This window comes from Fistularia commersonii, chromosome 24 (assembly GCF_037954325.1).
Source record: "Fistularia commersonii isolate RoL2024-O1a breed Wild chromosome 24, RoL_Fcom_v1.0, whole genome shotgun sequence".
NCBI lineage: Eukaryota > Metazoa > Chordata > Actinopteri > Syngnathiformes > Fistulariidae > Fistularia > Fistularia commersonii.
This window is the reverse complement of record NC_141307.1, coordinates 9,566,225-9,591,090: the sequence shown is the minus strand read 5'-3', so window position 1 is coordinate 9,591,090 and position 24,866 is coordinate 9,566,225. Positions and strand designations below refer to the sequence as shown.

The 24,866-nt window shown below is 44.2% G+C and overlaps 4 non-coding genes across 4 annotated transcripts; all 4 read left to right on the top strand.

Annotated features, from left to right (window-relative positions):
* The first annotated feature begins 1,552 nt into the window (after positions 1-1,552).
* On the top strand, positions 1,553-1,671 carry LOC147220362 (5S ribosomal RNA). Its single transcript, XR_015108604.1, has one exon. It is a non-coding gene; the product is annotated as a 5S ribosomal RNA (ribosomal RNA).
* A 1,852-nt stretch (positions 1,672-3,523) lies between these two features.
* LOC147220361 (U2 spliceosomal RNA) lies at positions 3,524-3,714 on the top strand. The gene has a single exon (XR_015108176.1). It is a non-coding gene; the product is annotated as a U2 spliceosomal RNA (small nuclear RNA).
* A 992-nt stretch (positions 3,715-4,706) lies between these two features.
* Positions 4,707-4,825, top strand: LOC147220360 (5S ribosomal RNA). The gene has a single exon (XR_015108599.1). It is a non-coding gene; the product is annotated as a 5S ribosomal RNA (ribosomal RNA).
* Positions 4,826-8,179: 3,354 nt separating this feature from the next.
* Positions 8,180-8,251, top strand: trnap-ugg (transfer RNA proline (anticodon UGG)). Its single transcript has one exon. It is a non-coding gene; the product is annotated as a tRNA-Pro (tRNA).
* The last annotated feature ends 16,615 nt before the right edge of the window (positions 8,252-24,866 follow it).

Sequence of the window (24,866 nt, the reverse complement as noted above, 5' to 3'; positions counted from 1 at the left end):
TTGGGACTGAAATGGGACAGACTGGCAGGTGTCACCAAGGACGGTTGTCCAAATCTTACAGGGAAAAATGTCGGACTTTTAAAACGCATGCAGGATAAAGTGACTGAAATTGACCCTGATCAGAAATTGGTATTTTTACATTGCATTTTACACCAACATGTGTTGTGCACATCAGTGCTAAAAATTAACCATGTTATCGATGTTGTTACTATAATAGTTAACTTCATCAGGGCGCGGGCACTGAATCACAGACAGTTTATAACACTTCTGGAGGAGCATGAGAGTGAGCACAGTGACATTGGCTACCACACTTCTGTGAGATGGCTCAGCCTGGGCAAAGTGCTAAAAAGAGTCTGGGATCTGAAAGCAGAAATCCAGGAGTTTTGTGAGACAAAAGGCAAGGCCATCCCAGAGCTTGCAGATGAGGACAGGATGGCAGATTTTGCATTTGCTGTTGATGTGACTGCACTGATGAATGAACTGAACACCAAGCTGCAAGGCAAGGGCCTTTTTGTGCATGAAATGCACAGCCCGGTGAAGGCTTTCATGAGAAAGATACAGTTGCTTTCAAGACAACAGGAGAGCAACACTCTCACTCACATGCTGACCCTGAAAGAAGTCACACCATCAGCTGATAACCTCTGCAGGTACTCATCCATGTGAGGAGCATTGTATGGTGAGTTTTCAAGGTGATTTGAGGATCTTAGAACAATGGAGGATGACATGCACATGATTTCTTCTCTCTTTACCTTCCGTGTGGATGATGCACCCAGTGATTTTCAGCTGGAACTCATTGACCTGCAGTATGATGTAGTACTGGCAGAGCACTTTAAGTCAGGATCTCTGCTGGATTTCTACTCTTCTCTCAAGGAGGAGAACTTTCCAAACATTAGGAGACATGCTCAGAAGATGTTTGTTCTCTTTGGCTCTACCTACATTTGTGAACAAACATTTTCAATGATGAAGTTTAAAAAATCCAGGTATAGATCCTCTCACTGATGATCATCTGTCAGCTGTGCTTCACATCTCCACTTCAGAAATTCAACCTGACTTAGATGCACTTGTTAAAGCCCAGCAGAGATTAGATTTCTCTCACTGAACAAGAAAGAAGAACTTTAAAACACCATATGAGGTAGCTAGAGCTCCTCTCTTGGCAACCAGTCGTACGTCTTTTCTAGGTGTACAAAAAGGCAATGGGGCTTCCACGGGCCTTCTCTGTACTTCTCTATGAGCATTCTTGGCACAAATACTGCATCTGTAGTACTCTTCCTTTTTCCATGTGTATTTTATTTAATTTTCTCTTTCTCTTGTCATTTACTGTCCCGCCGTGAATTTGAGTCCTGGTATGGCCTTTGCTAGCTCCCTCTTTACCTTAGGCTGCAGCCTAAGGTAAAGTGTGTCTGATGATTTTTGGTTATAGTAACCTTGGGTGCCACTGGCTGTAATCATGGAAACGCAATAGAAGGAGCTCCTGACAGATGTGTAAATGACTGGAGGTGGAAAAGACGGAGGACGGCTGCTTATAAAATGCCCTTCCGCGTAGGCTAGTCTCGTTTACGGCCATACCACCCTGAACACGCCCGATCTCGTCTGATCTCGGAAGCCAAGCAGGTTCGGGCCTGGTTAGTACTTGGATGGGAGACCGCCTGGAAATACCAGGTGCCGTAAGCTTTTTTATTTTCGTCCCCTCTGTCAACAGCAGGAGGTGCTGTCTCTCAAGAGCGCCAACATTTCACACACGGACACACGCCACTCATTCCCTTGTGTCTGTCCCACCGGAGTCACCGTGAAGCCCGGCGCGACACGCATTCAGTCATAGTTTCCCGCCTTACCTTTCGGGTCACTTTCCGTTGTCTTGCCGCCTCCGTCCCTCGCTCACCGCCTTTCTCGTCATCCCTGTACAGTATTTCTCCATGTGTGCTGAATTTCTTTTTCTCTCGTTTGTGCCTCTCGCTGTTGAATAATCCAGCCGCTGACCTCCGTACCACTGGCTCTCCTAGGCACTTACAGGCCTCCAAATGTACGGTAAGTCATCAGGACCCACTGCCTTTGAACTCCTCATCCTCTTCGATGCCCTCCTCGCTTCTTTTTACACTTGTCTCTGGTCCTTTTGCGGTCGGCAGTAGTCAGCGCTTCTACCCTTGGCTCTCTTTCATTTTTCCCCATTCATTCATCATATTCATAGGAGTCTGGTTGTTGAAGTCCTGGGTTTACTTTGATGCTTCGGCGTCCTGTCGGAGGGCCGTGTACCACGTGACCGGGCAGATGCGGAAGATGCATCAGCCATGTTGTTTTTTGTAAAGCAGGAACATCGGCCTCCACCGGGACCTCTGTGTCCGGGGCGTGACGGAGGTCTTATCTTATCTTATCTTGACCTCCACCTGTTTTCTGCTCTCACTACAGATCACAACGGCATCTGCAAAGGTCACGGTCCGTGAAGATTCACGTCTACCCTCATCCGTCAGGCCATCCGTCACCGTTGCGAACAAGAAGGGGCTCAGGGCCTATCCCCGACGGAGTCCCGCTTCCACCTTGAACTTCTCTGGTCCCGTCTTACAGCACACCGCACCACTGTCTCCCAGCTAGCATACATGTCCTGCACCACACTTCTCTGCCGCTCCAGACTTCCTCATAGGATACCAGAGCTCCTCTCTTGGCAACCTGTCGTAGGCCTTTTCTAGGTGTACAAAAAGGCAATGCGGCTCCCGCCGGCCCCCACTGTACTTGTCTATGAGCATTCTGGGCGCCAATACTGCATCTGTGGTACTCGTCCTTTTTTCCATGTGTATTTTATTTATTTTTCTCTTTCTCTTGTCATGAACTGTCCCGGCGTGCATACCAGTCCTGATATGGCCTTTGGCAGCTCCCCCTTTACCTTAGGCTGCAGCTGAAGGTAAAGAGTGTCTGATGATTTTCGGTTCGCCGCCTTTCTTGTCATCCCTTTACAGTGTTTCTCCATGTGCGCTGTATTTCTTTTTCTCTCGTTTGTGTCTCTCGCTGTTGAATAATCCAGCCGCTGACCTCCGTACCGCTGGCTCTCCTAGACACTTCCATGCCTCCACCTGTACGGTACGTCATCGGGACCCACTGCCTTTGAACTCCTCATCCTCTTCGATGCCCTCCTCGCTTCTTTTTACGCTGGTCTCTGCTCCTTTGCGGTCGCCAGTAGTCACCGCTTCTACCCCTGGCTCTCTATCATTTTTCCCCATTCATTCATCAGGTTCCAAGGAGTCTGCTTGTTGAAGTCCTGGGTTTACTTTGATGCTCCGGCGTCCTGTTGGGGGGCCGCGCGCCACGTGAGCGGGCAGATGCGGAAGATGCATCAGCCATGTTGTTTCTTGTAAAGCAGGAACGTCGGCCTCCACCGGGACCTCCGTCACCGGGGCGATGGGGGCGATGGGGGAGATGCGCCGTCGCTCCGGGCCGAGCGGCGGAGACGGCGTAGGGGTTTATTTGTGAATGAAGTCGTGAGTGAAGCTGACGGTTCGGGGAATGCGTTGGCGTCGAGCGAGGGCGCGGGGCTATCGCTCCTTGGCCTTTTGGCTAAGATCAAGTGTAGTATCTGTTTTTATCAGTTTAATATCTGATACGTCCCCTATCCTTGGACCTAATATTAAATTGATTTTTGGAACAGGGAGATGGAATAGGGGCTTGCTCCGTCCACTCCGCGCATCGACCCGGTATTGCAGTATCTCTGGGAACGGTGCACCCCCAGCTTTTGTGTCCGGTGTCAAGGTTGCCGTGTCCTCCAACAACGTCATACGTAACCAACATACATGGGATCCAGATCTTGTCTGTGCCCTGCGTGACCAGCGACACTGTCCCCGTTGTTTCTGCCGGTAGGGAGCGGTAGATAGCGACACACGAGCGTGTCTGCCTGAAACCCTGTCCCTACCATTCGCCCCGTGCAGCCCAATAAAATCCCACTATGGACCAGAACTGAGCTTAAATGAATCGCATTTGAAACGGATGGATTGCCCCCGATAGACTGTGTCAGACTGGGCTCAGGGGGAAGTTCTCCCGGTCGTAGAGCGGCAGAAACCCCTGGCAGCATCAGGAGGACGGACGGAACGTGTTCCGGTTGTCCTCTGACTTCTTCGTGAAAATTGAAGTGTACGTGTCGTTTTCGGCGTCCCGGCCCGTCAGAACTCAGAGTTGACGTTTTTTTGACGGATTGTGTGTGTGTGAGAGATTCACGCTGGGCGGTGTGTGTGTGTGTGTGCGAGACGGATGGTGTGTGAGCTCCCGGATCCTGCAGTATTTGTGAAGAGTCCGCGTGGGTTCCCCCCCCGATTGAGTACGCGGTGCATACCCCCACTTCTCTAGATTGACCTCCACCTGTTTTCTGCTCTCACTACAGATCAAAACGGCATCCGCAAAGGTCACGGTCCGTGGAGATTCATGTCTACCCTCATCCGTCAGCCCGTCCGTCACCATTGCGACCAAGAAGGGGCTCAGGGCCTATCCCCGACGGAGTCCCGCTTCCACCTTGAACTTTTCTGCTATGGCCTTTGCTAGCTCCCTTTTTACCTTAGGCTGTAGCCTAAGGAGTGTCTGATGATTTTTGGTTAGAGTAGCCTTGGGCACCACTGGCTGTAATCATGGAGACTAAATAGAAGGAGCTCCTGACAGATGTGGAAATGACTGGAGGTGGAAAAGACAGAGGACGGCTGCTTATAAAATGCCCTTCCACGCGGGTCTCCCTCGTTTATGGCCATACCACCCTGAACACGCCCGATCTCGTCTGATCTCGGAAGCCAACCAGGGTCGGGCCTGGTTAGTACTTGGATGGGAGACCGCCTTGGAATACCAGGTGCCGTAAGCTTTTTCATGTTCGTCCTCTCTGTCCCCAGCAGGGGGTGCTGTCTCTCAAGAGCGCCAACATTTCACACACGGACACCCGCGCTCATTCCCTTGTGTCTGTCCCACCGGAGTCACAGTGAAGCGCTCAGTCATAGTTCCTCGCCTTACCTTTCGGGTCACTTTCCGTTGTCTCGCCGTCTCTGTCTGTCGCTCGTCGCCTTTCTTGTCATCCCTGTACAGTATTTTTCCATGTGTGCTGTATTTCTTTTTCTTTTGAATCATCCAGTCGCTGACCTCCGTACCGCTGGCTCTCCTAGACACTTCCATGCCTCCACATGTACGGCATGTCATCAGGACCCACTGCCTTTGAACTCCTCATCCTCTTCGTTGCCTTCCTCGCTTCTTTTCTTAAGAATAAGAATAAGAATAAGAATAAGAACAACTTTATTAATCCCGAAGGAAATTGCAGTGCCAGAGTTACAGAAAATATAACAGTAACAAATCATAAAAGAAAGGCAGAATTAGAAATAAAAATAAACTATAAACTATAAAGTGTCTCAGTGAAACTATAAAGTGTCTTAGTAAGCAGTGATAAAACTATAAGTGTCTTAGTAACAAGTGAGGTAAGGAGTGCACAATAGTATGATAGAAGGGAACATTGTAGTGTAGCTGTTATGAGATGAGATGAAATATGATGAAATATTGCACAGTTTCTGAATATTGCACAGAAATGAGATATTGCATATTTTTGTTTGTTTTTAAGTTAAAGATAGGTTGTTATGGTTGCCGGCGGCAGAATGGAGAGGAGTTAGAGGAGAGGAGTCTGATCGCCTCAGGAGGAAAGACCTCCTGTGGCGTTCAGTGGAGCTCCTCGGTGGTATCAGTCTACGGCTGAAAGAGCTCTGACAGGACGTCAGTGTGGCATGCAGGGCGTGATGGATGTTGTCCATGATGCTGAGGAGCTTCTTCAGCATCCTCCTCTCTGACACCTGCACCACAGACTCCTGCTCCACGCCCAGGACAGATCCAGCTCTCCTGATGAGCTTGTTGAGTCTGTTAGCATCAGCTGTCTTGAGCCTGCTGCCCCAGCACACAACAGCGTAGAAGATGACGCTGGACACTACCGAGTGGTAGAACATCTGCAGCATGGTCCTGCAGACATTGAAAGATCTGAGCCTCCTGAGGAAGAACAGGCGGCTCTGACCCTTTCTGAAGATGGCGTTTGTGTTAATAGTTGTAAAGTTGTAAATAGTTGACAAGTTGTAAATTACTTTGGAATTCTTTAAAGCTGGTGTCTGTTGCTGAAATATTACTGAACTGGACGTGAATTTATATTATATATGTCACATTTACTGAAATCCAGCCGCAAGTTAAAAAGATAAAGCCCTTTGGTTATTTTTTTTTTTTTATCCCACCAAGTTGAAGCTTTTTGGAACAACTTTTAAATAAAAAGGGGATTTTTTTAAAATTGTGACCTTTGCAGAAATATGTTGAATAGGACGTGATCCTACATAATATATGTCACATTTACTAATCTCCAGCCGCAGGTTTAGACGATAAAGCCCAATGGACACAGAGTATTTATCCCACCGAGTTGAAGGTTTTTGGCAAAAGTTGTATATAACTTTGTAATTCTTTAGAGTTAGTGTCCGGTACTTAGATAGGATGTGAATATACACTATATATGTCACATTTACTGAAATCTCGCTGCATGTTTAAGGGATAAAGCCATCGGGTTATATTTTTATCTTATGAAGTTGAAGCTTTTTGAATAAGTTTTAAGTAACAAGGGAATTCTTTAAAACTGGTGTCTGGTATTAAAATATGTCTAATATTACATGGTTCTTCAGAATATAGGTCACATTTACTTCAATCCAGACGCAGGTTTAAACTAGAGGGACTAAGGAGGGATCATTTGATCCCTAACCTTTGGAGACTACAGAGGGGTCATTTGATCCCCCTGCCATGGAATGTGGTCTGTCCAGTATGCTAATAATGTGGCAGCCCTCCTGCTGGGAGTTGAATGCAGTTTATCAGAGGAGCAGCTCTGGGAGGAGGGGGGAGAAAGAGGTGTGAATCAGTTTTACATGGATTTCACCTAATCAAGGGTAATTGTAACTTCATTGCTTCTGACTCTGATCTTTCTCTTGAAAGCTTGAATGTGCTTGTTTTTTTTTTTTGGAAATATTCTGCATTGCTTGATGCCGGATAACCACTTCTTGTGCAGGCTTGATACAGCACATGGGTGTTCAGGGTTGCCATGTCGACCATGTTATGGAACACAGTGCCTGGCCATTTTCGTGTTCCTGCCCGCAGGCTGTACTCGCGCACCATCTGATCCAAGGCAACGACACCGGATTTTGTGGAATGTTACTGGGTGATGGTGCTTGGCTTTCTTTTGTGGCTTTCCTCAGTCTGAACCACACCGTGTATACTGCTCATTACGGAGACAGTCTTCTTCCAGCTGGCTGCATACACTGTCAGGGTGGTGTCAGTCGTTGAAAACACCTGAGTGCTGAACTCATTGCATTTCATCTCCTGAGCCGAAGGGGGAATATCTCTGCAAATCTTATTGAGTGGCCCAAGACGGGTAGTTTTCCCGGTGAGCAACTTTTTGCAAGTGAAATTGAGGTGAAAAAAGTGTCCGTTGTGACAGTTCTGCCCTGGTTCAGAAATGGTCCCATCAACTTCATTACCACACTCTTGGACAGTCTCTCCTCTTTGGGACGACCAGGTTCTTTGCAAACATATGGAAATACATTGCAGATATATTTGATGTCAAATCACAAGCCACCCAGAACTTGATGCCAAACTTATCTGGTTTTGTAGCAATATATTGAATCAAAGGGCAACGTTTCTGATGGGTGAAGCTGTTCATCAATTGTGATGTGACGACCAGGTCTGTACAGTCATGGCCAAAAGTTTGGAGAATGACACAACAATAGAACCATCTGGCAAACACCTAAAAACCATGAAGGAACAGACATTGTGAAAGTGGCAATCTCAAAACTTTTGGCCATGACTGTAGAATGTGAAGACCACGGCCTCAGCTACATTTCACACCTTGCATTGTACTCCCAGCAAGTGGCTGCCTGCCATTAGTGCCATATTAGAATAAAAGCAGGTGGTCATCAGAAGGAAACCCCAAGGCTCAGGAATCTCATATCAGTTTCGAGCTGGTAAAGGGCAGTGTTTCCTCAAAGCGTCTCCGAGTGCTTGTTTATTCGGGAATGTGGGTATTCTGTAAGTCTTTCCAAAGAGTGTGGTTCAGTCCTGCTCTATATTTGTACAGCATCATGGAAACGCTGTGTTGGTGTTTGGTGCTATATGAATAATCAAATTTGATTGGTCGTGACTCAACTCAGCAAGCTTTTGTGGCTCGTTGGTCTAGGGGTATGATTCTCGCTTTGGGTGCGAGAGGTCCCGGGTTCAAATCCCGGACGAGCCCGAGCCCTTCCAATGCTACATTCTGCTGTGTCATACGGACGGATCCGGTCTACTCTTCGCACACACCTTGCATCCTCTGCTTCAGCAGCGATGTTCAACCATCACAGACTTTTCCACCCAATGATTACTTATATAGAAGAAAAAACTCCCAAGTGTCAGCTTCACAAGGAAGACACCTTTGTAGTATTTGGTTCTCAGGACCACCTCGCTATAATGTCATCCAGAATGGTGAGACTGAAAATAGAGTCTACTCGTAAGCCCTTTAGCACCAGGGCTTACAATGGGCCCATGGCATTGCTGGCTACCTTCTCGTTTTCCATTGCAGTAACCAGGCACTTCACCGTTTGCTTGGGGCAACAGGTGAATCTGCCTTCAGATTAGCATGCAGGCTCTGATTATTCTTCAGGGGAGCCTGGTCTTACAGCCCTCAAGGATTTTCTTTGGGATTGCTTCGGCAGGACACTGGAAACAGGCTGGATCCTCTCCAAAATACTTTTGTACTTTGGCAGGAGGGGGCAGGACATCATACATGGATCTGATGGTCAAGCTCAGCTTGTGGCGTCCATGTTCCACTGCCGCTCCAAAAGATCATACTACTTTTTACACCATCTCAGCTCACCCAGCGGCCATGCTTGGTGAGGGACAAAGCTCTGGCAATTCAGTCTGCTTCTTCCTGGTGGTGCATGTCCAGTACCACCAGCTGGTGCTGCTCAGCGGGAGAAGCCTTCCGCCATGTGGGATAATTTTGTTTTCCTGCACCTCTTGCCATGTTGAATTGGCCCACAATGTCCCTTTGTCTCACGGCAGACTTTGCCTTTGCTTTACTTTTCATTTTCTCCCAGTCTCTACGGTAGAAGCAGCACTGCCGCTGAAGAGATGTTGGGACTCTTTGACATTGTCTCATGTCTTGTTTAGTAATACTTGTATTTCTCCACCAGGCCCAATATGGTGGGGATAGGGCTCCATTGATTATGATCAGCGTTGCAGAGAAAATCAAGTCACATCTCATTTGCCATTAGGTTTTCTCACATTCAATACCTTTTCAAGGGTGACATTTTACCAGTTCTTCGGTCTTCCCTGTCCGGTCAACGTCAAGGTACGCTCTCACCTATCAGTTGTCTTCAACGTAGGTATCCTGTGCAACAAAGGAGTCGGAGCTAATATCCCGGTTCAAATGACAACAAAACAAAACAAACTTACTTGCTCACATTACAGCGCTGTGAAAAAGTAGGAGCAAACAAGATGAGAGTCAGGGAATCATCAGTGATTTGAATCCGGGACCTCTCGCACCCTAAGCGAGAATCATACCCCAAGACCAACGAGCCACGCCCACTGCTTGCATGTTGACTGTTTTTCGCGCTTTATTAAATCTCTATTATAGTTTGTTTTCTTTATTTATATTCCCTTCATCCACCTGGATGAGCCCATGAGGTGGGGCAGCTAAATGACTCTGGTGACAAGGAAGATGAAGAGGACAAAGGCAGAGCAGAGGACAAAGTGGTGGGAGCTGAAAAGGGAGGAGTGTTGCATGGTTTTAAGAGAGGAGTTGAGAAAGGGTCTGGGTGGTCACGGTGAGCTTACAGATGATTGGACAACAGCAGCTCGAGTTATCAGGGAGACAGATAGGAGAGTACTCGGTGTGTCATCTGGAAGAAAAGTAGACAAGGAGACTTGGTGGTGGAATGAGGAAGTGCAGGAGTGTATACAGAGAAAGCGGTTAGCAAAGAAGAAGTGGGATACTGAGAGGACTGAAGAGAACAGACAGGAATTCAGGGAGATATAGCGAAAGGTAAAGATAGAGGTAGCAAATGCAAAACAAAAAGCGTACGGTGACTTGTATGCTCGGATGGATAGAAAGGAGGGTGAGAATGATCTATACAGGTTGGCGAAAACAGAGAGATAAAGATGGAAAGGATGTACAACAGGTCCGGGTGATTAAGGACAGAGAAGGAAATGCATTGACAGATGCTAGAAGAGTGATGAGAAGATGGAAAGAGTACTGTGAAGAGCTGATGAATGGGGAAAATGAAAGAGGCAAGGGTAGAAGAGGGGACTATTGTAGACCACAAAGTAGCACAAATTAGTAAAAGTGAAGTGAGGAAGGCATTGAAGAGGATGAAGAGGGGAAAAGCAGTTGGTCCTGATGATATACCTGTGGAGGTGTGGAAGTGTCTAGGAAAGGGAGCAGTAGATTTTCTGACTAGGTTATTCAACAGGATCTTAGAGGGTGAGAAGATGCCTGAAGAATGGAGACAAAGTGTGATGGTGCCTATTTTTAAGAATATAGGGGATGTGCACAATTGCGGCAACTATAGAGGGATAAAGTTGATGAGCCGTACAATGAAGTTATGGTAAAGAGTAGTGGAAACTAGACTGAGAGCAGAAGTCAGCATTTGTGAAAAGCAGTATGGCTTCATGCCGAGGAAGAGTACTACAGATGCAGTATTTGCGTTGAGAAAGCTAATAGAGAAGTACAGAGAAGGCCAGAGGGAGCTGCATTGTGTTTTTGTAGACCGAGAAAAAGCATATGACAGGGTGCCAAGAGAGGAGCTCTGGTATTATATGAGGAAATCTGGAGTGGCAGAGAAATATGTTAAACTGGTGCGCGACATGTATGCTAGCTGTGAGACATTGGTACGGTGCGCTGTAGGGGTAACAGAGAAGTTCAAGGTGGAGGAGGGACTCAACCAGGGATCAGCTCTGAGCCCGTTCTAGTACGCAATGGTGATGGACAGATGAGGTTAGACAGGAAACCCCTTGATGTTTGCGGATGACATTGTGATCTGTAGTGAGAGCAGAAAACAGGTAGAGGAAAATCTAGAGAGGTGGAGGTATGCTCTGGAAGGGAGAGGAATGAAAGTTAGTTGCAGCAAGACAGAATATATGTGTGTGAATGAGAGGAACTCGGGTGGAACGGTGAGGCTACAGGGAGTGGAGATCAAGAAGTTGGAGGATTTCAGGTACTTGGGGTCAAAAGTCCAGAGTAACGGAGAGTGTGGAAAAGAGGTGAAGAGACGGGTCCAAGCAGGTTGGGATGGGATTGAGAAAAGTGTCAGGGGTACTATGTGATAGAAGACTATGGGCCAGAATGAAAGGAAAGGTGTACAAGACTGTGGTGAGACCAGCGATGCTGTATGGCCTAGAAATGTTTGGAACAAGGTGTAAATTACTTTGGAGTTCTTTAAAGAATTCTAAAATAATTTTAAACTTGTTCCATTAACCTTCAACTTGTTGAGATTAACGCTTTTTGACCAAATGGCTTCATCTTTTATCCCTGCGACTGGATTTCAGTAAATGTGACATATTGTAATAGAATTACGTCTTACTCAAAACATTCTAACTCCAGACACTAGTTTTAAAGACTTCCATTGTTATTTAAACTTGCTCAGAAAAGATTCAACTTGGTGAGATAAACACTTGCTGACTAATTTCCTTTATCTTTAATCCTGTTGCTGGTTTTCAGTAAATATGACATTTAATCTGTAGAATCACATTCTATTCATCATATATCAGCACCAGACACCAGCTATAAAAGAAGTACAAAATTAAAAAATGCTAAAAAAAAATGTGATGCTCAACAATATATAGTTTATATTTAATGAAATCCAGCCACATGTTTAAATGGTAAAGCAATTTGTTCAGGAAGTATTTATCTCACCAAATTGAAGGTTTTTGGCACAAGTTGAAAATAATTTTGGAAGTCTTTCAAGCTGGTGTCTGTTGCTGAAATATGCGTAATAGGACATGATTCAACACAATATATTTCATATTTACTAAAATCCAGCCGCAGGATTAAAGGATAAAGCCATTTGGTCAAAATTGTTTTTCTCATCAAGTTGATGGTTTTCGTGTCATTCTTTAGAGCTTGTGTCTGTTGATGAAATATGCAGATTTGGATGTGATTCTACACAATACAGAATCTACGCAATGTATGAATTCACTCTAATTTAGCCGCAAGAAGGAAAGATGAAGCCATTTGGTCAAAAATGTTTATCTCGCCAAATTTAAGGTTTTTTGAACAAGGTGTAAATTATTTCAGAATTCTTTAAAGGTAGTTACTCTTGTTGAAAAATGTTGAATAGGATGTGATTCTACACAATAAAAAATCTACACATTATATAAATTCACTAGAATCCAGCAGCAAGAATGAAATATAAAGCCATTTGTCCAATTATGTGTACCCTGCAAAGTGTAAGCTCTTTGGAACAAGTTGTAAATAACATTGGAATTCCTTAAAGCTGGTGTCTGGCGCTAAAATATGCTGATTAAGATGTGATTCTAGACAATATAAAATCTACAAAATGTATACATTCACTGAAATCCAGACGCAAGAAGGGAAGAGAAACCCATTTGATCAAAAATGTTTATTTCGCCAAATTGAAGGCATTTGGAACAAGTTGTAAATTGCTTTGGAATTCTTAAAAGCTGGTGTCTGTTGCTGAAAATTGTTGAATGTGATGTGAATTTGCACTCTATTGGTCAACTGTAATGAAATCCAGGCGGAAGTTTGAAAATAAAGGCATTTGGACCTAAAATGTTTATTTCACTAAGTTGAAGGTTGTTTGGCACAAGTTGTAAATATCTCTAATTCTTTAAAGCTGGTGACCGGTGATGAAACATGCTGATCTGGATGTGATGCTACACATGACAGAATCTACACAATGTATTAATTCCCTCAAATCCAGCCACAAGAAAGATGAAGCCATTTGGTCAAAAATGTTTTTCTTTTTTTTTTTGAACATTTATTAGAACAGGTTCCTTAACAGAGTTTTATACATTCTTACAAAACCTCATAACAAGATATACATTATACAATACTCTTTATAGGTCACTTATTTCCTCAATAGCAAGTGAAAAATAAAATAAAACTAAAAAAAAAAACAGAAAAAAAAAAACAAAAAAAAAACAAAACACAAACACCAAGAAAAGCATCTAACTCAGTCAAATAGAGATAATATCTTCAACTCTCCAAATATTTTTTAATGGGTGCCCATTTGTCAAGATATAGGTCTGTCTGAAGTCGTAAGTTTGCTGTTATGCGTTCCATGCAGTTTACATCCTTAAGCCTCTGACGCCACTGGTCCAGGGTAGGTGGGTGGGGTTTGAGCCAATTTACTGTGATCATTTTATGTGCAATTAATAGAAGAACTCTAAGCGTAAACACCTGTTTTTTCCTTAGGCCGCTTGTTGATGCTGTACCCATAATAAATTGCTGTGGATCAATTGGTCTGTTTAATTTTAAAATCTCACTTATTTGTTTTTTTTATCTCTTCCCAGAATTTCATCAGTTTAGGGCAGTCCCAAAAAATGTGGGAAAAGTCCCCCGTTATGCCACAGCCCCTCCAACACAGGGGAGAACAGTTATTATCATACGAAGCTATTATCAAGGGAGATTTAAAATACCTTATTCTTAACTTCCAGCTGAACTCCCTCCATGTTGGGCTGCTTAAACATTGTTGCCAGGGCAACCAAGAACTCTCCCGTTCTCCATCAGCAATCATGGCATTAGATTGCAGTTCCCACTTAGCTTTCACATCCAGTGTGTCTACTGAAGTGTCCATATGTATCCTGCCATATATATCTGATATTGTATTTTTAATGTTCATTTTGTTCTCAACTATCTCAGTCCAATATTGTTCAAAATTAGTTGAAGCTTCTTTAATATTGTCCCATTCTTTGTGTGTCATCGAATAATGTCGAATTTGAAAATATCAAAATAAATCCTTAGAATCAATGTCGTGTTTTGCCTGAAGTTGTGAAAAAGCCCTCAGAGTTCTTCCTTCAAATAACTGATTTATTGTGATTAAACCTTTCCCTGCCCATCTAATGAAACCACCGTCCATCTTTGCTGGCAGAAAGTCACCTGCTGCTGTTATTTTTGCTGCCCTCGATAGAGATAGAGGTAGATTCAGGAATCGTCTTGTCTTTTCCCAAACCTTAAGTGTATGGTTGACATATTCATTTTGTATCTTAAGTCCACGTCTTGCTTTTGAATTTAGAAAGGGGAGAGTTGAAAGCGAAACATTTTTAACTGAACCTTGCTCTATATGCACCCACCTTGTGTCCATATCTAGTTTTATCCATGAGACCATTTTTCCAAGTTGTGCTGCCAGGTAGTAACTTCTTAAGTGTGGCAAGGCCAATCCGCCCTTATCTCTGGGTGCACAGAGTATTTTCAATCTCACTCTGGGCCTCTTGTTCTGCCATATATATTTGGAAATGAGCTTATCCAGTAATGTAAAGGTAGATACAGGAACAGTGATAGGCAGAGCATTGAACAGAAACAGCATTCTAGGTAGGACATTCATCCTGATACTTTCTATCCTCCCAACTAAGGACAAAGGAAGCACCTCCCATCTTTCCATGTCATTTTTGATCTGAGAAATTAGTTTGCCATAATTTGCCTTATATAGCTGACTTGTGTCGTGTGTGAGAATGATTCCCAGGTATCTAAAGCCCCCTTTTGACCACTTGAATTTCACCTGTCCGTCCAAGCATGTCGGCCAGCATCCTGTTATCATCATTGCTTCTGATTTCCCCTCATTCACCTTGTACCCTGACACCTCCCCATAGTCCCTCAGTCATCTATACCGGCCCTTATGCAATGCCTGAGGATTTCTTATAAACAAAAGAACGTCATCCGCGAACAACGAAATTCTGTGCATCTCCCCTCCTTCATCTACTATTCCCTCGATCTGATCGTTTGTCCTTATCAATTCAGCAAGCGGTTCGATACACAATGTGAGCAAAATAGGCGAGATTGGGTTCCCCTGCCTAACTCCATTTTAAGGTGAAAAAATTGGGAGCAGTACCCATTCACCCTGACCTTTGATATTGAGTCTTTATTCAGTGCTTCAATCCATTTTATAAATGTCATATTAAATCCCATTTGTTCCATAGTAAATTTCAGATATGTCCAGTCGAACGCCTTCTCAGCATCTAGACCAGTGGTTCTTAACCTTGTTGGAGGTACTGAACCCCACCTGTTTTACATGCGCATTCACCGAACCCTTCTTTATTGGATCGAGGATCGTTTCGTTGATGGGTACAAAGAACAGGCAGAGTAGCCTTTTCATCGAATCTGGCTCCCTTCACCTTGAATTCAGCAAGTGCTATGTTCTTGTAGTTCCCATCTCCATGCAGCTTAAGGAAGCTGTCCCTTAGTTTTGCCGGTGCTGGACTAGAATTGCTCATCTTGTCTTTGCAAATCATGCAGTTAGGACATCGATTCCAATCACGTTCCGTCATACATGTGAATACGTATTGTACGTGTTCTTCCGACCGCTTTCTTTTTTTGCCCGACATAATTAGTATGAAGGGATTAAAATATTAAGAAAGAAATCACATGACGTACCATCACGACAGTCACAAGTTACTACAACTGAGCGCGCCAAAATCCCTGCAGCACGGATAGGCCAAGCTATGTTGCGTGATCACCTGCAGCCAGTGATGTCATCACCAATGTGTGTCTTGACCTCCGCCGAACCCCTGAGACTGACCCACCGAACCCCTGGGGTTCGATCGAACCCAGGTTAAGAACCACTGGTTTAATCTAATCGCAATTTCAATACATTTCCCTCTCAGCACCACCTTTGCCCCCTCCCAAAGAGTCGAGGGGGATACTGATCCATTATCATTAATTTTGAAGTACTCATCAATTGTTTTTTTTTATGTTTTCCTTTATATTTGGATCCGTCAACAATGAGATATTTAGTCTCCAGTATTTGAAGTGCCAACCAAAGCCTAAATTTAATTTCATATATACAGGACCATGATCAGATAGGGTACCAGGTTCAATAACACATTCTATGACTTTATATAAGCTTTGTTTTGAAATGCAAATCAAATCAATTCTTGGGTATGACCCATGTACCATGGACAGAAAGGTGAAATCTCTCGTGGTCGGGTTCTTAGCCCTCCAAACATCCACAAGTCCTAATTCTTCCAACATATGTTTTGCTGCACTGGATTTCCTGCTAATGGGCCCATAATCATAAGGAGTTTTATCCAATTTTACATTTAAAACACAATTGAAGTCTCCTCCTAAAATTATAGTACCTCTGGCTTCTCTTGCCATTACAGTTGCCACTTCTTTAAAGAAATTGGGGTCATCTTCATTAGGGGCATAGATATTCATGATAGTTAGCTCTACTCCACCTACTGTTCCCATAATAAGTATATATCTCCCCACTTTATCCCTCACTTCTCTCTGAATTGCAAAACTAATTGAATGATTAATCAAAATTGCTACTCCTCTTTCTGCTGTTTGAACAAAAAGCATAGAATACCTGTGCAACCCAGTCTCTCCTCAATTTCTTATGTTCTACCTCATTTAAGTGAGTTTCCTGTAGTAACGCTATTGAGCAATTACATTTCTTCAACTGAGTCAGCATTTTCTTTCTTTTTATAGGATTATTTAATCCTTTGACATTATAACTGACAATCCCTGCCTCTGACATAAATCGGCATTTCTTATTTTCATTTTACTCTCCCCAGATTCACCTTTGCATAAAGTAAATATCCTTGCCCTCGTAGTAACAAAAATCACTTGTGCCGACCTAACCGACATGTCAAGGAAATAAGAACTCTTAAAACACAGAACAGAAAAAATAAAGTAAACATATGTGACTTCCAATAGTCCAGCTGAGTACAGAGATCTGTCCAGCTCCTGTTGTAATGCAGGCAGAGGGTTGTGATTTAAGATTCCCTCTGGGCAAAGTGCACTGAGTGCTGTCCAAACCACAGACCAAAGAAAAAAACAAAATCTTTGGTGAGGCGGTGATCCCAACACAGGTCTCATCGTAAAAAAATATTAATTGAAAATAATAGCAGAGTTAACTCTCCTCTCCTCTCAATAACTTTACAATATGATTCACTTAACTTCAGCATATTTGGCTGTTTAAACTATGAACAGTAATACACATAGAACTTTAAGATTGACAGTAATAACGTTATCTAATTATTTTAACATTACCCGGGCACAGTACTCCTCATCATTTTAGTCCAGCAAAACAGCCCGCAGGTCTGCGGCGGACAGTGATGTGTCCTTTCTTTCTCTCTTCCCACCATCCTGTCTTGTATGTATCATGTATCTTTTGAGAGTTCCCATTCCAGTCTCTCTCTCTCGCGAACCTGCAACTCGATGCCCAGCTTCTTCAACGTTGGCACAGCATCCACCAGCGGAGGAAATGTTTTCACTCCCGACTCCAAGTTGATTCTCAGCTGCGCCGGATAGCGGCACATTGCCCGGATCTCCTTCTCCTTCAGCTGCTTGATCACTCCTCGGACCCGCGTTCTCTTCCTCTGTATTTCTGGAGAGTAATCCTGGTTAAAGTAAATTACTCCCTTTTGGAACTTCACTCGTTTTTGGGCCCATGCTTGTCGCAGCACTGCTTCCTTTTTCTGTATAATCCAGAAACCTCACGATAATGGAGCGCGGAGGCGCTGAACTCGCAGGCTTTAGCCCCAGTGATCTGTGTGCCCTCTCGATTTTTATATTTAGCTCGGGCGGGAGTTGTAGCGCCGTCTCAATTAAGTTCCTCACAAAACCAATCATGCCACCTTTCTCACTTTCCTCGGGGACTTGATAAATTCTCAGATTGTTGCGGCGCATCCGGTTCTGTAGATCATCGCACATGTTCTTCAGGGCCGCCTCCCGTTTCAACAGGTGCCTCAGCATCCTCTCATGGCGCTGGCTTGTGTCCTCCACCTGGCATACCCTGGTCTCCGCTTCCTCAGTTCTCTGCTCTAGCTTCTCCATCCTTTGAATCAAGTCCGTGACCGACACCTCCAGTCTAGTTAATTGTTCCTTAGTGTCTGCAATCGCTTGCTTATTTTCTTTCCTCAACTCTTTCAACTCGCGAAGAATGTTCTCCATGTTCTGTTCATCCGTTTTCCCGCTCACCTGGCTTGGGGAAGATGGCGGCCGATTTTTTCCTTTCACTTCTTCTTGCTGTTTTTGCTGTTTTGCTGCGTTCCGTGTGTCTCTGACCGTGCTCATCCCAATCTGCAATGCTTCAGACTCACTTTTCCACCATTAAACTGTCAAGTATTTTTTCATAAACAGCCGAATACTACCAATTTTCGGGAGAGCTCAACTCCCTGCGTGTGTCTCAGTACATTGCGTCACCGGAAGCCCCATGTGGAGGATTTTTGCTACAAGTCTCACTAGTGTTTGGCTTGCAGCCGATGACCTACAAGATAAACGAACAGAAGATAGCATATACCATCAGTCTACTCACCGCTGCTGCACTACGCTGGGGGTCGGCGGTGTGGCGGAGAGACGGACTGCCGTGCCGGTCCTATGCCGCTTTCACCGCCGAGATGAGAGAAGTATTCGACCACCCTCTCCAGGGAGACGACGCAGCGAAACGCTTGGGCGACCTCACCCAAGGGGGACAGAGTGTGGCTGAGTATGCTGTTGAGTTTCAGACCCTGGCGGCAGCGTGTGACTGGAACAACCCGGCACTACGATACGCCTTTCAGAGAGGACTCAATGATGAGCTGAAGGACGAGCTGGCGGGGAGGGACGGACCTCCGGACCTGCATGCACTGATCAACCTCGCAATCCGGATAGACAATCGGCTCCGCGAGAGGCGGCGGGAGAAGAAAGCCCCGGGACCCCCTTCGTACCGAACCTCAGCCCTGCCTCGCCCCTATCCCGGCTCCCGTAACCCCACTTCACCACTCCGCCCGAATTCCAGCCCCGGGTCCCGCCGCGTCAGGGGAGGAGCCCATGCAGCTGGGCCGAGCGCACCTCACCGCTGAGGAGAAGACTGCCCGGCGGCACCGGAACGCCTGTCTCTACTACGGTGAGGTGGGCCACTACACCGCCACCTGCTCGGCCAAGCTGGGAAAAGCCAAGGCTCGCCAGTGACTCGCCAGTGATCTCCTCCCCGCTGGCTCACCTACGGGTGCCAACCTCGCTGGAGTGGGGCATGCACCAGCGCTCGGTCTCGGCGCTGGCAGACTCAGGGGCAGAGGGCAACTTCATAGACGAGGCCCTGGTTAAAGAGCTCCTCATCCCCACCACAGCTATCCAACCACCCCGCTGCGCCCTGTCATTGAACAACCACCGGCTGGTCCATGTACAGCGCCAGACCGTCCCCGTCCGTATCCGGATTTCTGGTAACCATTCCGAATCAATCTCCTTCGCCATCCTGTCTGGACTTCACTCCCCCCTGGTGCTCAGGTTCCCCCGGCTGCAACTACAAAATCCCCACATCGACTGGGCCGCCGGCAAAATCCGGACCTGGAGCACATCATGCCATGCAACCTGCCTGACCTCCGCCCCAATCCCCGGTAGTTCCGCAGCCCCAGATCGACCATTAACCCCGGACCTATCCTGCGTCCCTTCCGAGTATCATGACCTCACCCGGGTATTCGACAAGGACAAAGCCCTGACCCTCCCCCCTCACCGGCCTTATGACTGCGCCATAGACCTCCAGCAGGACGCAGTTCTACCCAGAGGTCGACTATATAATCTGTCAAGACCCGAGAGAACCGTCATGGAAGAGTATATCAGAGATTCCCTGGCGACGACCATCCACCTCTCCGGCCGGGGCGGGGTTCTTCTTCGTGGGGAAGAAGGATGGGGGCCTCAGACCCTGCGTGGACTACCGGGGTCTGAACAGGATCACCATCCGGAACAAGTACCCTCTTCCCCTTATTGACTTGGCTTTTACTCTGCTCCACGGGGCCCAGATTTTCACGAAATTGGATTTAAGAAATGTGTATCATTTGCAATATCTGGTGGACTGGAAGGGCTATGGTCAGGAGGGAAGATCCTGGGTTCCGGCTCGGCGGATCCTGGACCCCTCGTTAATACGGCAATTCCACCCCGACCGCCCAGGCCGGCTCCGTGGGATACTATCCTCGGCAGCCGCGAGGAGACACGGCACGGTCCAATTGAGAATCAGCGCCCAGCTGCAGCAGCGGCCAGCTGCCGCTAATCAACATCCCCATAAAGAGCAGCGGCACACACTGCCTGGCGCCAGAGAATTGTAACTCTGCTATAACTCTACTGAGACTCTGCCTAAATAAAGAGATCGGATTCCAGCCCTGTTGGTGTGGTTCCCTGCCCGAGTCCGCCCCCGACCCGTGGCACTATCCTTTCAACATATAGCATGATTTCAGTAAATGTGAAATATAGCGTATAGAATCACATCCTATTCAGCATAATTCAGCACCAGACACCAGCATTAACCATTTCCAAAGTTATTTACAACTTGTGCCAAAATCTTTCAAATTCGTGAGACAAACACTTTTGGACCATATAGCTTTATCTCTGAAACCTGCGGATTGATTTCATTAAATCTGACAAAAATTTTGTAGAATCATATCTTGCTCAGCATATTTAAGCACCAGACACCAGCTTTAGAGAATTATCTTGTGATTTAAAAGGTGTTCCAATAAGCTTAAACTTGGTTAGATAAACTATTTAACCAAATGGCTTTATCTTTTGAACCTGCGTCTGGATTTTGGGAATTGTGAAGTATTTTATGTAGTATCACATGCCATTAAGCATATTTCAGCACCAGACATCAGTTTTAATGATTTCCAAAGTTATTTTCAACTTGCGTGAAAAAGCTTCAAACTGTGGAGGTAAACACTTGTTTACCAAATGGGCTTATCCTTTAAACCTGATGCATGGTTTCAGTAAATGTGACATATATTTTATGGAATGATATTCTTTTAAACGTTTTTGACCACCACATACCTGCTTTAACGAATCGCGTAGTTATTTCCAACTTGTGCCAAAGTCTTTCAACTTCATGTGTTTAACACTTTTTGACCAAATGGCTTTATCTCTGAAACTTGCGGCTTGATTTCAGTTAATGTGACATAAATTGTGTAGAATCACATTCTATTCAGCATATTTCATCACCAGACACCAGCTTTAAAGAATTCCAAAGTTATTTACAACTTCTGCCTAAAACCTCAAACCTCTTGAGATAAACACATTTTTTTTCCAAATGGCTTTATCCTCTTAACCTTCGGCTGGATTTAAGAATAAGAATAAGAATAAGAATAAGAACAACCTTATTAATCCCGAAGGAAATTGCTGTGCCAGAGTTACAGAAAAATATAACAGTAATAAATAATAAAGAAAGGCAGAATTAGAAATATAAATAAACTATAAACTATAAAGTGTCTCAGTGAAACTATAAAGTGTCTTAGTAAGCAGTGATAAAACTATAAGTGTCTTAGTAACAAGTGAGGTAAGGAGTGCACAATAGTATGATAGAAGGGAACGTTGTAGTGTAGCTGTTATGAGATGAGATGAAATATTGCACAGTGTAGCTGTTATGAGATGAAATATTGCACAGTTTCTGAATATTGCACAGAAATTAGATATTGCACATTTTTGTTTGTTTTTAGGTTAAAGATAGGATGTCAGATTTCAGTAAATGTGACATTAAGTGTGTAAAATCACTTCCTATCTAGCACATTTCAGAAACCGACACTTGCTTTAAAGAATCCAAAAGTAATTTACAACTTGTTCCAAATTCATTCAATTTGGCAAGATGAACATTTTTTACCAAATGGCTTTATCTTTCATTCTTCGGCTGGATAATAATGAATTTATGCATTGTGTGGATTTAAGATTGTGTATAATCACATCCATTTCAACATATTTCAACAAAAGAAATGGGCCTCAAAGAATTCCAAAGTAATTAACAACTTGTTCCAAAACCTTTCAATTGTGAGATAATTTTTTTGGAAATAATGGCTTTATCTTTCATTCTTGCAACTGGATTTTAGTGATTTTATACATTGTGTGGATTTGATGTTGTGAAGAATCAGATAAAATTCAGCATATCTAATCCCTAATATATATAGTGTAGATTCACATCCTATCCAGTATATGTCAGCAACAGACACCAGCTTTAAAGAATCCAAAAGTTATTTACAGTTTGTGCCAAAAATCTTCATCTTGGTAAGATAAACACTCTTGACCAAATGGCTATTTCTTTCATTCATATGGCTAGATTTGAGTGAATTTATACATTGTGTTTATTCTGTATTGTGTAGAACCACATCCTTATCAGCAAATTTCATTACCAGACACCAGCTTAAAAGAATGAAAAAATAATTACAACTTATTCCAAATGACTTCAATTTGGTGAGATAAATACTTGATGTCCAACTGGCTTTATCATTTAAACCTGCGGCTGGATTATTGTAAATTCAACATATATTGTGTAGAATCACATTCAATTTGACATATTTAACCACCAGACACCAGTTTTAAAGAATTCCCTTGATATTTAAAACATTTCCCAAGATGCTTCAACTTGGTGAGATAAATAATTTTGACCAAATGGTTCTATCTTTTAAAACACAGGGCTGGATTTCAGTAAATGTAAAATATATAATGCGAAGTCCCGTCCAATCCAGCATATGTCAGCAACAAACACCAGATTTAAAGAATGCCTTCAACTTGGCAAGATAAACATTTTTTACCAAATGGCTTTATCTTCCATTCTTGGGACTGAATTTGAGTGAATTTATACAGTATGTGGTTTTAATATTGTGTAGTCATTCCTAATCAGCATATTCGTTCACCAGATCTTCTTCTTCTTCTTCTTCTTTTGGCTTTTCCCTTCAGGGGTCGCCACAGCGGGTCAACTTTCTTCATCTAACTCTATTCTCTTATCCTTCTCTCTCACACCAACTACCTTCATATCCTCTCTCACTACGTCCATAAATCATTACATCACATTACATTACATTGCATTTGGCAGACGCTTTTATCCAAAGCGACTTACAATAGAGGACATAGGGACTGCAAATACACTTGCAAATACACCTGCAAAATACACGATGCACATGAAATATACAGAACAGTAAGCTTGGGTTAGTGAGCTTTTTTTTTTTGTTTTTTTTTTGACAAAGACATACACAAACGTACACACACACACACACACACACTGCATAGCCTAACTTGCTGCCTAACCTGATTTGGGGCATCAGCGCAGTAAAAAGTCCTGAAAGAGAGCAGTTTTTACCTGTTTCTTGAAGGTTGAGAGGGATGATGCTAGTCTTGTTGCTTCTGGAAGTTTGTTCCACCGCTGAGGTAGTAGAACTGAGAACAGTTTTGCCTGAGATCGCTTAGAGCGAGCAAAAGGTACTGCTAGTAGGTTTGTATTAGAGGAACGCAGCTCTCTGCCGGGAGCATAAGGTCTTATCATTTCGTTCAGATATGCTGGACCTGTTCCTGAGGTGGTTTTGAATGCCAGGGTCAGGGCCTTATGCTTGACACTTGTTGGCTTCCAACTTCTTCTTCCCCAGGTAGTGTTGGAGTGAAGCTTCTCCAGCTGGCATTTGGTAGAGGTGATGGTGGGGATCCAGGTGGTCATTTCATGTTCTTTGACTGTTGTACTGGGGGGCTTTTCCAATAATTATTTGGAGGCACGAATCGGAGGCAGCCGCTGTCAAGCCTGCAGTAGCTCCCCTCCGTCGTTCCACCGAGATGCACCGATGATCATCTCCATTGCCATGGTAAAGGCTAGAGGGGATGTGACGCAGCCTGCCCTGAAGCCCACTTCCAATGATCACCATGTTTTGTACTCTGTGGTTATTTTACAGGAGAAGAAATGCTGGAGGAAGCTTCTGACCAGGTTTGTGGTGGTTTCATGCACTTGGAAGAGGTTGAAGGCCTCCCAGATGACAGATGTGGGGATGGATTAAGAAGCCTTGGCTCGGTTGAGGAATAAAACATGCAGGTCTCTTCTGTACCCTTTGAAGATTTGATTTGTTATTGTGTTTCAGGTAAGTTTGGAGTGAGAAGTTATGACTTGTTATTGCAAAGACAAGCACCGGGGGTTCAAGATATGTTTAAAGAGGACAGAATTCACGCAGAGGTGCACTGTTTGTCATAGCTTCATTTTGACATTGATTTTCAGTCCAGTCAAGTGTTGGAGAGTAATTCTAATTCATGCTGGTCTAAGTTAAAACCTGTAAAGAGGAGATTGAGGTTATCATAAGAAAATAACACAGACAAGCGACTATTCTTTTGTGCTCTGCAGAGGGGGAGACTCAGCGCGCTCTTTGGAGCCAAGATCCAGAGAATCCCACCGAGTTCCTCCTCGCTCGGCTTTTTATTGTGTGAAAGTGTTTTATTTTACATATCAACATTCATTGGATAGTATAGTTCATGCATATGTTAAGTTGTCCAGGATGATATACAGGTATGGGCAGGTTTCTGTCCAGAAGTGTTTATCCTTGTTTAGATTTACGTTTACGGGGGGAAGGTTCTTATCTAAAGATGTTTACGACCATTGGAATCTTGGAGGGCCCAATTCTTGTTAGAGGACAAAGGTCTTTTGTGCTCTAGCATGTCTGGCTAACTTCATGTGAGTAGTCGAAATAACATAGTTATAGAAATAGAGAGAAAACTCTAACAATTCCCTCCTGTTTATGAGACTACAAACAATGTTAAACTCTTCAGCATCATCATGCCATTGTTAGTACATAGTTTACAGATAACACTTCATACAACATCATCGTCGTCGTCCTCCACAGTCGAGTCATTATAATTTTCTTTTTCTGAATCACTTATAGGCAGTTGCTCATATATCTGTCCAGTGTAGTGAGTCCTTGGTTGGGTCTGC